Source organism: Dermacentor andersoni, chromosome 3, assembly GCF_023375885.2.
Source record: "Dermacentor andersoni chromosome 3, qqDerAnde1_hic_scaffold, whole genome shotgun sequence".
In the NCBI taxonomy this organism is placed as follows: Eukaryota; Metazoa; Arthropoda; class Arachnida; order Ixodida; family Ixodidae; genus Dermacentor; species Dermacentor andersoni.
This window is the reverse complement of record NC_092816.1, coordinates 70,287,218-70,300,708: the sequence shown is the minus strand read 5'-3', so window position 1 is coordinate 70,300,708 and position 13,491 is coordinate 70,287,218. Positions and strand designations below refer to the sequence as shown.

General features: G+C 43.6%; 1 long non-coding RNA gene across 3 annotated transcripts in view; it reads right to left on the bottom strand.

Annotated features, from left to right (window-relative positions):
* The window catches only part of LOC129380617 (uncharacterized), a 468,422-nt gene that overhangs the window by 61,249 nt on the left and 393,682 nt on the right, over positions 1-13,491 (bottom strand). For 2 of the 3 annotated variants that reach the window (XR_011892999.1, XR_008608803.2), the window contains one exon: positions 9,960-10,100. The exons of the other annotated variant lie outside the window; for it this stretch is intronic. This is a non-coding gene — a long non-coding RNA (uncharacterized lncRNA). Of the gene's footprint in view, positions 1-9,959; positions 10,101-13,491 lie in introns of those variants that run through there. 3 annotated transcript variants of the gene reach the window in all.

Here is a 13,491-nt window from a genome sequence, read left to right as displayed (position 1 = left end):
GTGCATTAGTGCACTAAAGCTTTAGTGCTATAGTTAGTGCATTATGTTTATGCACTAACTCCTATTCCCAATCTGAGTTAGAAGCAGCAGTTTCTTGCCAATGCAAGCTGTGAGATGCAGACGCCGTGATAACACGAGGAGGGAGGCGACGTTTGTCGAAGGAAGAATGGCGAAGTGTGCTGAGCGAACTACAATGCGAAAGGCAGGGGTAAGGTTGACTATGTTATTTTCCCTGTTTCCATCCTGAGTTCATTACCTAACGAGAACTGGCACGCGTGCACGTGCTCTCGACTGCACGTGCCTATTTGGCAAGGCAGCAGTCGCAGCCATGATAAGGAAAGTCTGAGGGAGTTGGCAAAGCAAGCTTCGCTTTAATAAGCTGTATGTCTCGGTAACCTATACATTTAAGCATCATCTAGTGCACATCTAATTGAAAGGGCATAGCGGTACACAGAAGGAAGTGAAAGCTCTCTCGCTAAATGCACAGTGATTAGCAGTAATGACGTGATCGTGTTCATGCCACTCTAAATTGCTAGTTATAATGAAACGCTGTCTCTTATCAACACCATTAGGAAATACAAAGAAAAACAGGACAAGTGTTCCCAGTATGTGCTTGTAAAGATGTTTACGTGAGGTGCGTACAACAGCAGTTTCCTTTACTCTGGAAGTGTACGTCACGGGGTTTAAGTCACTTCTCACGCGGCGTTCAGGGTCAATACTCAAGAAATGTTCAGTTATGGCTACGAATATTAAACTGAGTGCATGTAAGCAATGCTTTTCTTCCGTGTCGCTGCGGAGCCTATACAGCGGCTCATTATTTATTTATTTATTTATTTATTTATTTATTTATTTATTTACAGACAGTGCAATCCCGTTACGGGATTTTTGCAGGATGGGGATACATCATTATGACATGATTAGCAGGGCAAACAAAAGAAAAATTACATGTACTAGTAAAAAGACAATACAGATATCATTAAATAAAAGATACGCTTCTAGTACAACTGAATCAATGCATCTAGTGCAAGTACAAATGCAGCAGAGTGAAAAATAAGAAAATTGCACAATATGGGCCATAAACAAATTCTGGGATGGCTGCAACAACACATCGTTGGACAGCTGATTCCATTCATTTACGACCCTAGGAAAAAATGAGTATTTAAAGCAATTTTTGCGGCTAGTGAAGGGGGTAATTGTTAGTGCATGCCGTTGCCTTGTAGGATAATCTGTTGAAAAGGAAGTAATCTCAGAAATATCTACGCTGTAGTATCCCTTAATGAGCTTTGGGTTAGAGTTGGCAGATTGGCTCTACTTAGCAAGGCTGTCATCGACGTGCGCCCACAGCTGTTATATATGTAACGAACCGCCCGCTTTTGAATACCTTCTACTTTATTTTTATCTTTTTAGGTGAAAGGATACCGTATTATAGATCAGTAATCTAAAAGCGGCAGCACAATTGCGTTAAATGCAAGAAGGCGAACTTCAGGTGTTGTCAGTCTGAAGGCCCTCCTGAGAAAGAAAAGCTTTTGATTGGCGGAATTGCATACAGTGTTGATGTGTTTGTTCCATCTAAAATCTTTAGAAATCCAAATACCAAGATATTTTATGTGCTCAACCTCAGATAGCAAGACATTACACGCCGAGTACAGGAAGTGCAGATTTCTAAGTTTGCGCGAAATTTTCATAAATACAGTTTTGTCAAAATTTATAGCCATTTGCCAGTCACTGCACCATTTTATCATAGTTGGTCACTGACGCTATCTATTTCTGAATACATTACACAATTATCCGCATATAATTTAGTTTTCACGGGAATGTCATTAACGATATCAATAATAAAAACTAGAAACAACAGTGGTCCGACCACCGAACCCTGTGGAACACCAGACTCAACGGGAAGCCTCCGAGAAGCATGGTTCTTGAATGAAACATATTGATATGGTTTGGAAAAATATGCACAACGCCAAGGAACAATTTTGGCATTACCCAGAGTAACATAAAGTTTGTGGAGTAGCTTTTTGTGGGAAACCTTGTCAAAGGCTTTCGCCAAGTCCATGAAGATTGCATCGACCTGCTTACCTGAATTTATTGCCTTAGCGAAATCGTGTACAGTAGTTACTAATTGTGTGCGTGTAGAGAAACCCTTTCTGAAGCCATGCTGATGGCGTGATAATATTTTATTCTTTGAAAGGAACTCAGTAAAGTGTTTAAATTATTATATGCTCCAGAAGTTTGCATCATGTTGAAATCAATGAAATAGGACGATAGTTCAACACGTGCTGCTTATTACAATTTCTGAAGATAGGTTTCACTACTGCCGTTCTCCAGTCGATTGGAATCTCGCCTTCATTTCATGATTTAGAAAAGAGCACACTCAGATATTTAGAGACCCATGGCGCATAACGCTTTAAGAATTCATTTGGCAAACCATCAGGACCGGGTGATTTCTTAATATCAAGGTTAAGGAGCATGTTAAGTACTCAATTCTCATTAATAGTAACGTCAGACATAGCCCCTAGGGTATGAAGCATGAAAGTATGGCAATGAACCATTGTCTTGCGTAAACACAGATCTAAAATGTAAGTTAAATGCATCTGCTACTACTGCACTATCATTACTCAAAACAGTATTTACGACGAAAGCATCATTAATTTGCTTACTGGGAGAAATTAGCCTTCAGAACTTTTCAGGAGATATTGAAATAAATTTAGGAAGTTTCTCTCTAAACTAGCGTTGCTTATCTGAAAAAACTTTTATTTTTAGCTTAGAGGAGAGTTCGGAAATTTTAGTAAGCAAAGCGTCCAAGTCTCTTGCGGTACCTCTTTTTGTCTTCAGGCGCTGTAATCGTCTTCTTAATTGCAATGTGTCTCGTGAAATCCAAGGAGATTTGCCCTTCCTTTTCTTTAGCACGCAAGGGACAAAGCGTTTGATGCAATCATTTAAAAGATCTTTAAATTGATGCCACAGTGCATGAATGTCTGCGCTGCTGCCTTGGAATGAGTCAAAACTAAACGAAAGCATATCCAATATGGCGACATCATCTGCGCGCGAGAAGTTGAGCACGGAAGTGACATCAACAGATTTCTTCACAGAGACGCCCGAAAGGGTCAACAACACAGCAGAGTGATCGGAAATTCCAGGCAGTACGTCGCACTTTGCTTGCCCCGAAATAGATCCACTTAAGGAAAACAGATCAAGGATGGAGCAGCAGTTACCTTGTATACTAGTGAAGCTGTTAACTACTCGCCGTAGATCAAAAGAAAAAATCATATCAAAGAACACTTCTTGTAGCCTGTCATTAGAAACGTTTAGTGTGAAGGTTGACCAATCCACGTTTGGCATAGTGAAGTCTCCGCCCAGAATTAATCGATCACCAGGCTTCACGTGAGCAATCAGGTAACTTTGCAAATGAGCATGAAATCAGGAGAGGAATTAGGTGGTCGGTAAAGTGCTCCCAATACATATCTGATTGCGCCATGATAAGCTTTAAAGAATATGTCCTCAATGTTCGGTGTATCTGGCATTCTCAAAATATTAAAACGCCCCTTGAACAGCAAAGTCACACCCACACCTTTGCTCCCTCGATCTTTCCTGTGCACATTGTACCCACGAGGAACAAATTCGTTATCTTTGATAGAATCATTTAACCATGTTTCCGTGAGAATAATTATTTCAGGGTTATTGGTCACCAATATTCCCTCAAGTTCTGTGACTTTGTTAACCATACTCGACATTATTTGTAGTGTGTTTTATGACACATGCAGTATAGGAAGCGACCACGTGAAAGAAAAACTTCTTTTCACTATGCGTCTATTTGGCAGCCTTGTTGATTTCATTCATGGTGATTATTGGCGTAGGTGACACAGAGGTAAATTTCTACGTGAAGAGCTTTCTCACAACCATCTGCACAAAACACATGTCAAGGTTTCGTTAGAAAAAGCAGTTACGCGAAACGAATGTCGACATAGGGACAACGATGTAGAGCTTGCCTTCAATGAAATCATTACGCGGAATGAAAGGTGAAGTTCTTTGGTTGGTGCACGGAAGAAGCACGTGCTTCGTGATCCCACGTTTTCGTGATCGTGATCCACGTGCTCGTGATTTACGCGTGCGATGCAGAGCATCGTAGGCGTAATTCGAGGATGTCGGATCGTTCCCCACCTACGGCAAGTTGTTTTTTCATCCACTTTCAATGCCATTCATTTATAATGTTTTCAATTCAATTAGCATGTACAAGTAATTTCCCTTACGTTTTCCTTGGTGCGTTTGTTTGTTGGCTTCACATGATATGATTAATAACAATCTTGCCCCTCAGTTTGCCCTCCTTTCTTCACGTTTTTGCTGCACAAACCAACTATCTCCCTTACTGGTTTCGATCAACTTTGATAAACACGTCTGCCAACGTTCGATATTTTTTTTTCAGTGACTATGAACGACCACAACACGGAAGTCCCCACCCATAAAATGGTACTCCATTACTTCATATGCATGCTCCCAACTTTCATATCTGGACGCTTTATTTCATTCAATGAGGCTCACACGTACTCCACGATTTTACAAGCATTACTTGTTTAGAGCTTGTGCGCTGCATTTTCGCGTTATGTGAGCTACATTTTAGTGTCGTTGCAGCGCAATATTTTTTTTTCAAGATGATTTCTGTCTCATATTTTGGATCCTTTTCATTTCTAGGTTCGATGCCGCATTCACAAAGCGATTTACAGATGGCTATATCTATTGCAAGAACATTTCTCACTGGCAACTCTCCACAAAGAAAAAAGCGCCCAAAAATCTTGACCTGGCTAAAATGGCCGAAGCCATGGAAATAGCCAACTATCAGAGCAATTTTACCTCTTTGAGTATAGGTCTCTCTCTATATATATGCTTAATTCTGACGTACGGATACGACCTGCATGATATCCCGTACGCAATGAAATACACACACACACACACACACACACACACACACACACACACACACACACACACACACACACACACACAATATATATATATATATATATATATATATATGTATATATATATATATATATATATATATATATATATATATATATATATATATATATATATATATATATATATATATATATATATACAAGCGATTCAAACACCGAATCGAGATGTGTGTACTAAAGTAAGCCTGACAAGAAACTGAAAGCGGCTTGAATTATCATGATGGTCATTTATAGCAATTGAAGGTATGACTATGATGTGTTCGAATTTATGTCCCTATATCCAAGACTGCGTCTTTTAAGTGTGGATAGCTGACGCAAACGCGAATGCCTTCCTGTAACAAAACAACTGTACCCACATACAGTCGAGTGTCACGTGAAACAACACGAAAACTCCCCGTATACTACAATGAGCAGAATGGTAAACGCCTTTCATTTTGCTACGATGCCCTTAGGACTGGTAGAAACAATGACTGCATGAATGTGTACATCAAAGACCGTGCGCGCACATGTAGTGAACGTCGGAGGCAGCACCTACTTCTCCGGAAACCATGACCCGCCATGAAACGCTCTCGACAAAAAGCGTATTTCCACGCGCTGAGTCGACCGGTCTATACGTCGACACAAACCCCTAAAGGGAATACAGGAATTTTTTACAGCATTCTTTCGCGGTCGAAGAGGAAGGAATGTGTACAATTACCGGTTAGTATGCTGCATCTCATCCTGGAATGCAAATCCGAAGTAGGTATACCTCGGCCTTTCCAACTTTTCGTATTAACTGTTTTCCATGAAACGACCTTCACTCACAACTTATCGCGACGTCTACAACAGAAACACCCCCTGTTCTGGGGCGCTTCCGTTAACAGGAGTTTATTACGCGCTCACAGCTCGCCTGATCGGTCAACGTCACTCAAATGGCAAGCCGTGACGTGAACGAAAATTACCGTGCACGATCCCAATGAACCTGCCAGCCACACGACGACAAGAGGTGTATTCTTACTCTAACCAGTGAATAAAGTATTATATCTTGTTCTTAGACGCTAAGAATAACGCGGCGTCTTACTCCAAGTAATTGCGGTTGTTGCTTCACAAGCACACGCAAAGCCGATTTCTCATGATTCGGTAAGAGAGCTTGGTCACTGCCAATTACTTAAATGTAGGCTATAGCACTGTAAACGAAAATAAACCAACTTCGGAGTTTTTAAGAGGTGATGTGCCCTAAAACCTCCCTTCCTCAAATATTTACTCCGATGTATGGGAGCAAAACAGCGCCATTCCCTCGTTTCACTCCGCTGGCTAGCTGCGGGAGTATTAAGGCGACATGACGTGATTTTACTCCGCTTAAAAATCTTGCTCTCCCGTGAAACTCCGACAGGGAGTTTTAAAAAACTCCCCTCCGCCGATACAGGTTGGTCACGTGGCGCTTCCCATGAGGCTGTGCGCCTCGCCAGCGACCGGGCGCGTTCGGCGGAGCGGGCAGTGCTCATGGCTGACGGTTTGTTTACGTGTGTGAAGTGTCGTTCCGTGACAGCGTTTCGTCAATTTGTTTCCCGTATTTCCTTCCAGAAAGTGTTATAGGCATGCCTGAAGCTCACTGTATCTCAGCTTCAAGTACATTAGCTGGGATCCCTTTGCTGACAACGATGATTGCAAGAGCCACGTTTTCAAGTGCGGAAAAAGGCTTAGGTATACCTCGAAGCTGCTCACTGGCTCGTGATGTCGGCTCACGTTCTGGCTGTGTTTTCGTGCTGCGTCACCCTGTCTTGTGTTCTTCAGTACGTTAAATGCGACTTCTATGTCCTTTTGAGTACATGCTGACAACGTCCAGTGTAGTGTTTGAAAGGACCGCGTAGCAATGGCAACAGCAGGCACTGTTCGAGCGACGACATCCGTGCTAGTCGCGCATGAATGGCGTAACCCAAGTTCGTTGCGGTGCTGTGTTGCCAGTGAGAAAGACCGGAGTGCAAGCAACTGTTTTTATGTATCTGTGAACGGATATCCTCGCCCGAAGAAAAACGGTAGGACATAAGTATGCGTACTGAAAATAAAGCTTCTTATTGAGCGATGTGAATCGAATTGTTATCGCGCATATAGGTTTTGGTCACGTCGTTGCTTCCGATATTGCATTAACATTACGCTCTATCCGAGACACTGATTTAGACGCATGCCTGCTGGCTCAGAGTTTAGGGATTCACTCGACAGATCAGCGATGTAGCTCCTTTTCGCAACCGAGACAGATTGCTTGGACGCAAAGAAAGTAGTGCGGTGTATAAAATGTATGACTGCGCATTTTTCGGTGTTACGTCGGCTGCTGCAGGTCCCATGCTCACACGTAATAATTTCTTGCTACGCTACCACTATATCGCAAAAATTTAATTTTGCTATGCAGCACATGCACTTGCATTTTTCTTGCTTACTGTAACTAACGCACTACTTTTTGGCCGCGAACGCCAGCAGTGTGCGAAGTCGCTTCAGCACTCACAGAATGGCATGATAATTTTGAAAAATTACGCCATTAACTTTTTTTCTCTCACTATTTTGAATTAACAGTTTTGTGTCGACTAAAGTATTCTGTTAATTTCGTAGAGGCAAATCTCGTAAGAACGAGCATGTGAGTCGTAATTCTGAAAAGAGCACACCTGCTCCCTAGGCGGTTTCGAGGCACACAGTATCGTGGCTATATATACTGGCATCGTTGCTTCTTGAGTATCGCGTGTACATGGGATGTCTTTCAAATTTCTGCATTGGGCGTTTCTGAAATGTTTATGTATGTCATGATATATGACATGACTTGTTTCGTCGAATTGACGTGGTCTCGTGTGCATATTTCGAAATTTGACCAGCAGCCTCTGCATGTAAACATGTTCGCGCAAACCCACGCGATGCCTCTTTTTATACTCCCGTTGCACCTCCAAAAAACTCCGTCAGTTGCAAAGCAAAAAACAAAGAAAAGAAAAAAAAAACTCCGATAATTCCACGCAATAATTCCGCTCGTACGGAGTAAAAATTCTACTCCGATCATACGGAGCATAATAAACTCCGAACCGGGGGGTCGCTGGAGGACAAGCAGTATACTCCCACCTCGGAGTGATTTCCGTTTACAGTGTATCGTTGCGTAATGTTGGGAGGGTTCTGCTTCCTCTGCATGACGTACAGCGCACGTCTACGCACTGCTCGTGATTTCGTGCATATATAGAGGGCTTAGTGCAGCGTTCACCTCATACATAGCACCTTTTCAGTCACAGAACCCTTTGCGCAAAACATTATGTTGGCACCATGAGGCGTCGAATAAAAGCAACTTTTATTTGTGCTGCCTTGGTTTATAATGCCAGTCGTTTGTATAGTGCTGGTCATAAGTTTTTTTGTTTTTTTAAAGGCCTGTCAAATAATTGCCTATCAATGGACAGGCAGCTTTTGGCCTTCGTAGCCTCCGGACAGTTCATAATTTTACCTTACTCACAACGAAACTAAGCACCAACTGGCAGGGCATACTATTTCAGGGCCTGCCGTCCCATTGCAAAATTGTCAGCGAAAAAGGACATAAGCTTGCACGTTTGGCTCACTAACAAATTCAGTGTGGCAACTGATGCCGCGTGATAACTTACCGATTTTACTTACTTGCTGGTTGCATCCTACCTCGGGAATATAATTTACCAGATTTTTCCAACTCCCGCTCACTAAAGCCTGATGTTTCACATCCTCTGCAACGTGTACCCTCCTGTCGCGAAAAAAAAAATGTATGTCTTATGTGGCAAGTCATCGTATTTACGGACGCTTATTTATTCTACTTGCAGTGAAGAGGAGGACGAAGAAGACGGCTCGTGTGTCGGCATTGCGCGCGATCAGCGTTCGTGTACTGCCGCTGCTACTAGACTGTGCCTAGTGTCTCGTAATAAATCCTTATATTACATACTTAATATTCTATTTGACATTAAGAGAAAAAAATAGAGCTGGGCAGGTCATGTAATGCGCAGGTTAGCTAATAGGTGGACCAGTAAGGTTACAGAATTGGTGCCAAGAGAAACGAAGCGCAGTCGAGGACGGCAGAAGAGCAGGTGGGGCGATAAAATTAGGAAATTCGCGGTCGCTTGTTGGAATCGGTTGGAGCAGGACAGGAGTAATTAAAGATCGCCGAGAGAGGCCTTCCTCCTGCAGTGGACATAAAATAGGCTAATGATGATGATGATTTATGCCTCATCGGAATGGCCAATACGGCCATTCCGAGGAGACCTTTAGCTCAGGCCGACCTCTCTGCCTTTCTCTTAATAAGTATCTCTCTCTCATAAAACTACTGAGCACTTCATGTGCCGCTCTCCATACGTCGATGGGTAATGATCTGCTCTGCGTACTAGTTATAGCCGCTTAAATGAGAGACCTTTCTTCAAAGCAAAGGTACTGGAAGCTGGAAGCTGACGTAAGAGCTCCGTATGCTCAAGGCCACCAAAAGCTTCTTCTAGGTACCAAGACTACACGAGAGCTTGTGACTTTACGTGAGTGAAAATGCATCTGTGTGTGTGCGCACACTGACTATAATTCCTCCTTCATATTTTTCTTTACTCCATGCCTTTCTCACGTGTAGGGTAGCCAAGCGAGTGCGACTCTGGTTCAGCCACCGCGATTTCCTTCTGTCTCTATTTACGTCTTATATGCATGCGTTGTTAATGGTAAAGCATTATATGCCTCATCATGTGGAAAATCCCGTGTAGTTGGCGTTGGCGGGACCACTGAGGGTCCAAAAAGTCATCGAACCCTCACACTTTGCTGTTATTTAGGCCAAGTTGACCAAGGCACAATTAATTGAAATTGAGGTAATTAAGGTACTGAGACCCACGGTCTGTGATGTTATTTAAGCCGATCTTAATTAAAGTACAGTTAATTACCAACGATTTAACTAAGGTACTAGACCTTAGTTAAGGCGGTACTTAGGTACTAGACCTTAGAACTAAGGCGCATTCATCAACATAGCGATAACTGTCTCTTGAATTCTTTTATTTACCCATAAATGTGCCCTTAGAAAAGAGTTTGCCTCTTCTCCCGACTTTCTGGCGCTGCTGCTGCTGTGATGGTCTTGCAGCGCATGCCGCTGGGTTTCTTCCAACACCACCAAATGGCGCTTGCCTCCTGGCCCTGGAGGAAAAAACTAGGAAGCTTATCAGCAAGTATGCGGCCTGTAGGGTGGGCAACACAGCAACAAAGAAGGTCAAGCGATAAGTCAGAGAGGCTGAAATAACCTCATGGGTGGCGGCAATGGAAAAGAAACCTGCCATGAGTAACTACTTAAGAGGAAAAAATGAAATCAGGAAAGCAACAATTTATGACAACTTAAAGGGAAGCTCATTACTTTTCGAAGCGAGATCAGGATGCCTTAGAACACGCACCTATAAAGCGAGATATAAGAAGGAAGACGAAGCATGTGCTTGCTGCTGCAAAGCTAGGAAAATGATGGATCATGTTTTATTAGAATGTGAAGACATCTGCCCAGTAGCCGATTTAGGCACCACTGGCCTCCTTGAAGCCCTTGGGTTCAGCGAGATTAGGGGAAAAGTTAACATGTCCGCAATAGAGATTAGTAGAGAGAGAGTAAAACTTTATTCAATGTAAATAAAATAAGGCACGATGGTTGGAGCCCCTATTCCAGGGCCCCACTGGCACGAGCGGCTCGCTGGGCTTGGTCCAGAAGAGCCAACTGGCTCTGCCGACCCTCGTCCGCAAGCCATGCCTCCCACTGCCTATTCCTCATTAGTGGATGTTGGTGTAATATGGGACTGTCTATGTGCGGAGGCCTCCTGGGGCACTCCCATGTGATGTGTTTTAGTGTGGGTGTGTCTGTGCACCACGGGCACTCGTCAGTGAACCTCGTGGGGTGTATTCTGTGTAGGTGGTGCAGGTTGGGGTATGTATTCGTCTGAATACGACGCCAGTCCCTCTCCTGTTCGCTGTTTAAATCGGAGTGAGGATGTCCAAAACGTCTCCGCTCCTGCCTTTGCTGTAGGAGGATGTCATGAGAATTCGGTGGAAGGACGTCGCTAGGCCATGCCGTTGCTCGGACGTTCAAACCTCGAGCAATACGGTCTGCCCTAGCGTTTCCTGCCAGTCGCTCGTGTGTCGGACACCAGACGATAGTGTGGTGCCCCTCTAGTTGAGTGCCTAAAATTTTGATTATTGATTTGGGTGCCGTTCCTTGTAAAAACAGGCGGCAAGCCGCTTGTGAGTCGGATAATATGACAGCCGAATTGGTTTGGCGCTCGGCGTCCTGAATGGCCAAGGCGATGGCTGCAGCCTCTGCCACGCATGCCGAGGAGGTTTTGAAGGATGCCGTTGTTATGTTGTTGTTGCATGTAGAGACTATGCTGAAAGTATCTGAGCTGGCTCGACTGGCATCCGTATAATACACCCCCGGTCCCATGCCGAAACGTTTATGAAGGGTCTTTGCCCTTGCTCTGCGTCGTTCGGGATGGTACTTGGGGTGCATGTTTTGGGGAATTGGGGCCACCGCGATGTGCGATCGAACATTGCGGTCTATCTGTGCCGTGTCCTCTCCGCAATACTGGGGTCTCAGGGGAAAGCCTAACCTCGCCAATACTTCCCTGCCCTGAGTTGAAGAGATTAGTAAGAGGCGATTAGAATATTGGTGGAAGAAAAGTAGGGATACGACAAAAAACGGAGACGTACAAAAGCAAAGTTCGCAGTCGAGGGTCAGAAAGTTTGGTTGTAGAAGTACATAGTGTTTTTCTTTTCTTCTTTGTTCTTTGTTTTTTTCTTTCTTAACTTTGGTAGGACATTAGCCAGTACAATAGCAAGAGCTTGGTGGCGCAACCCACCACCCCGTTCCAAAGGGGACGCTCATAACATCCATTAATCCACCCATCCATGCTCGCGCGCGCTGCTGGGCTACTTGCAACGCTACCAAATGGCGCCCGCTTCCGCGCATCCCGGCTTGCGCCACCGTGGCACCGTTTCACAGTTTTCACATACGGCTCGTGTTGTGCTTGCTTTCTTAAGCGACAAAAATGCAGGTGCTGGGCTGTGGAGCTCGCGCGCTGAGCTGCGATAGTATAAACATTACAATCGTCCATATCCGGACGAGAGCGCTTGGTGCTGGCGTCTCAAAAGTGGGCTGACCACGTATGCAGAAGGAGCACGTATGCAGAAGGAGCACGTATGCAGAAGGAGCACGTATGCAGAAGGAGCACGTTTGCAGAGGGAGCACGTAAACACGCGCCAGCAAAATGGTTCGGAAGCGTACACTCAGCGTCGAGGACACCTAGGCCCGAAAGCAGCGTCGCGCTGAACGAGAGCGTCTTCGCTACGCAGCGAAACGTGGTGTAGACCGCCAATGCGTTTGTGCAATGTATACACACAATTATAAACTTAATTGAATTACGTACAACCCCATAATTCAAGGAAGGTTTAAAACTTCTGCCACGATGCGATGTGCCATGCGAGGCAATGAATATGATCAGCCCTCTCAGAGGTTATGAAGTATGGCGCACAACAACGCATCAAGCAAACACGTCTCCCTATGTCTTCTGAGGACTACGCAGACAAATAGCGTTATCTTGTGTGCACGAGATAACGTTTAACATCGATTTATCACTCTCGTATTGAACTAAACGCAGAAGAAATTACATATCCGCATAGTTTTTTTCTAAAGAAATTTATTGATCTACCACTGTGGTTCTCAGGAAACGTGCACACCTAATACCACACTCTGTCACTTTCTTGCTACCGACTGCTACACATGTTTCTGCAGAAAGTATGCAGGGCTGCTGTTTTCACAGGATGTAGAGTGTGTCAGGGGATGCAGAAAATCCACAGAACCTTTTTTTAGTAACTGTAATTTGCAATGTCCTTCCGGCGCCTATAGATTGCGATGTAGCATCTTGTACTTGCCTAGATGTAATAGAACACAATAATGCACAGTAACACAGTACTAATGCAACACATAATAAAGAACAAAGTTCTTGTCGCCCACGGTTTGTAGGCAACTAAAATGAAATGGTGACAAAGATGCATGGGGAATGAAAGACACTGTACAATAAAAAAAAATTGTTCGCAGTGATACGCGAAAAAGAAAAGATTCAAACACATTTTTTTAATATCATCTTTATAAATTTCCACGCTGGTTGACCGCGGACTGATTGCTTTTAGTCATTCTATTTTTTGTATTTCTTCTGAGAGGAACAGTATCCGGAAGTTTTATTTGTGTCTGTATAAATTGAAGATTACCATTCTTCTGATTTGGTAAGCTTCCACCTTGCTCTAAATACTGTGCACTAGCAATGGTAAGTAGATTTTATTAAGCAGGAAAACCATGTTTAGTCTGGCTATTTGCTCCCGCTCTGCTAGCGCTAGGAAGTTAAGGAGCCTTAAAATTTCAGTCAAGGAATTTTTTCTAGAATATTTTCATCAAATAAATTCACCTGCCTAGTGGTACATTTTCTATCATATAAATCAAACACAAATAGCAAGGCTCTCAAATGGTGCCGGTATATTCTAGCGCGACCTCACAAGAATT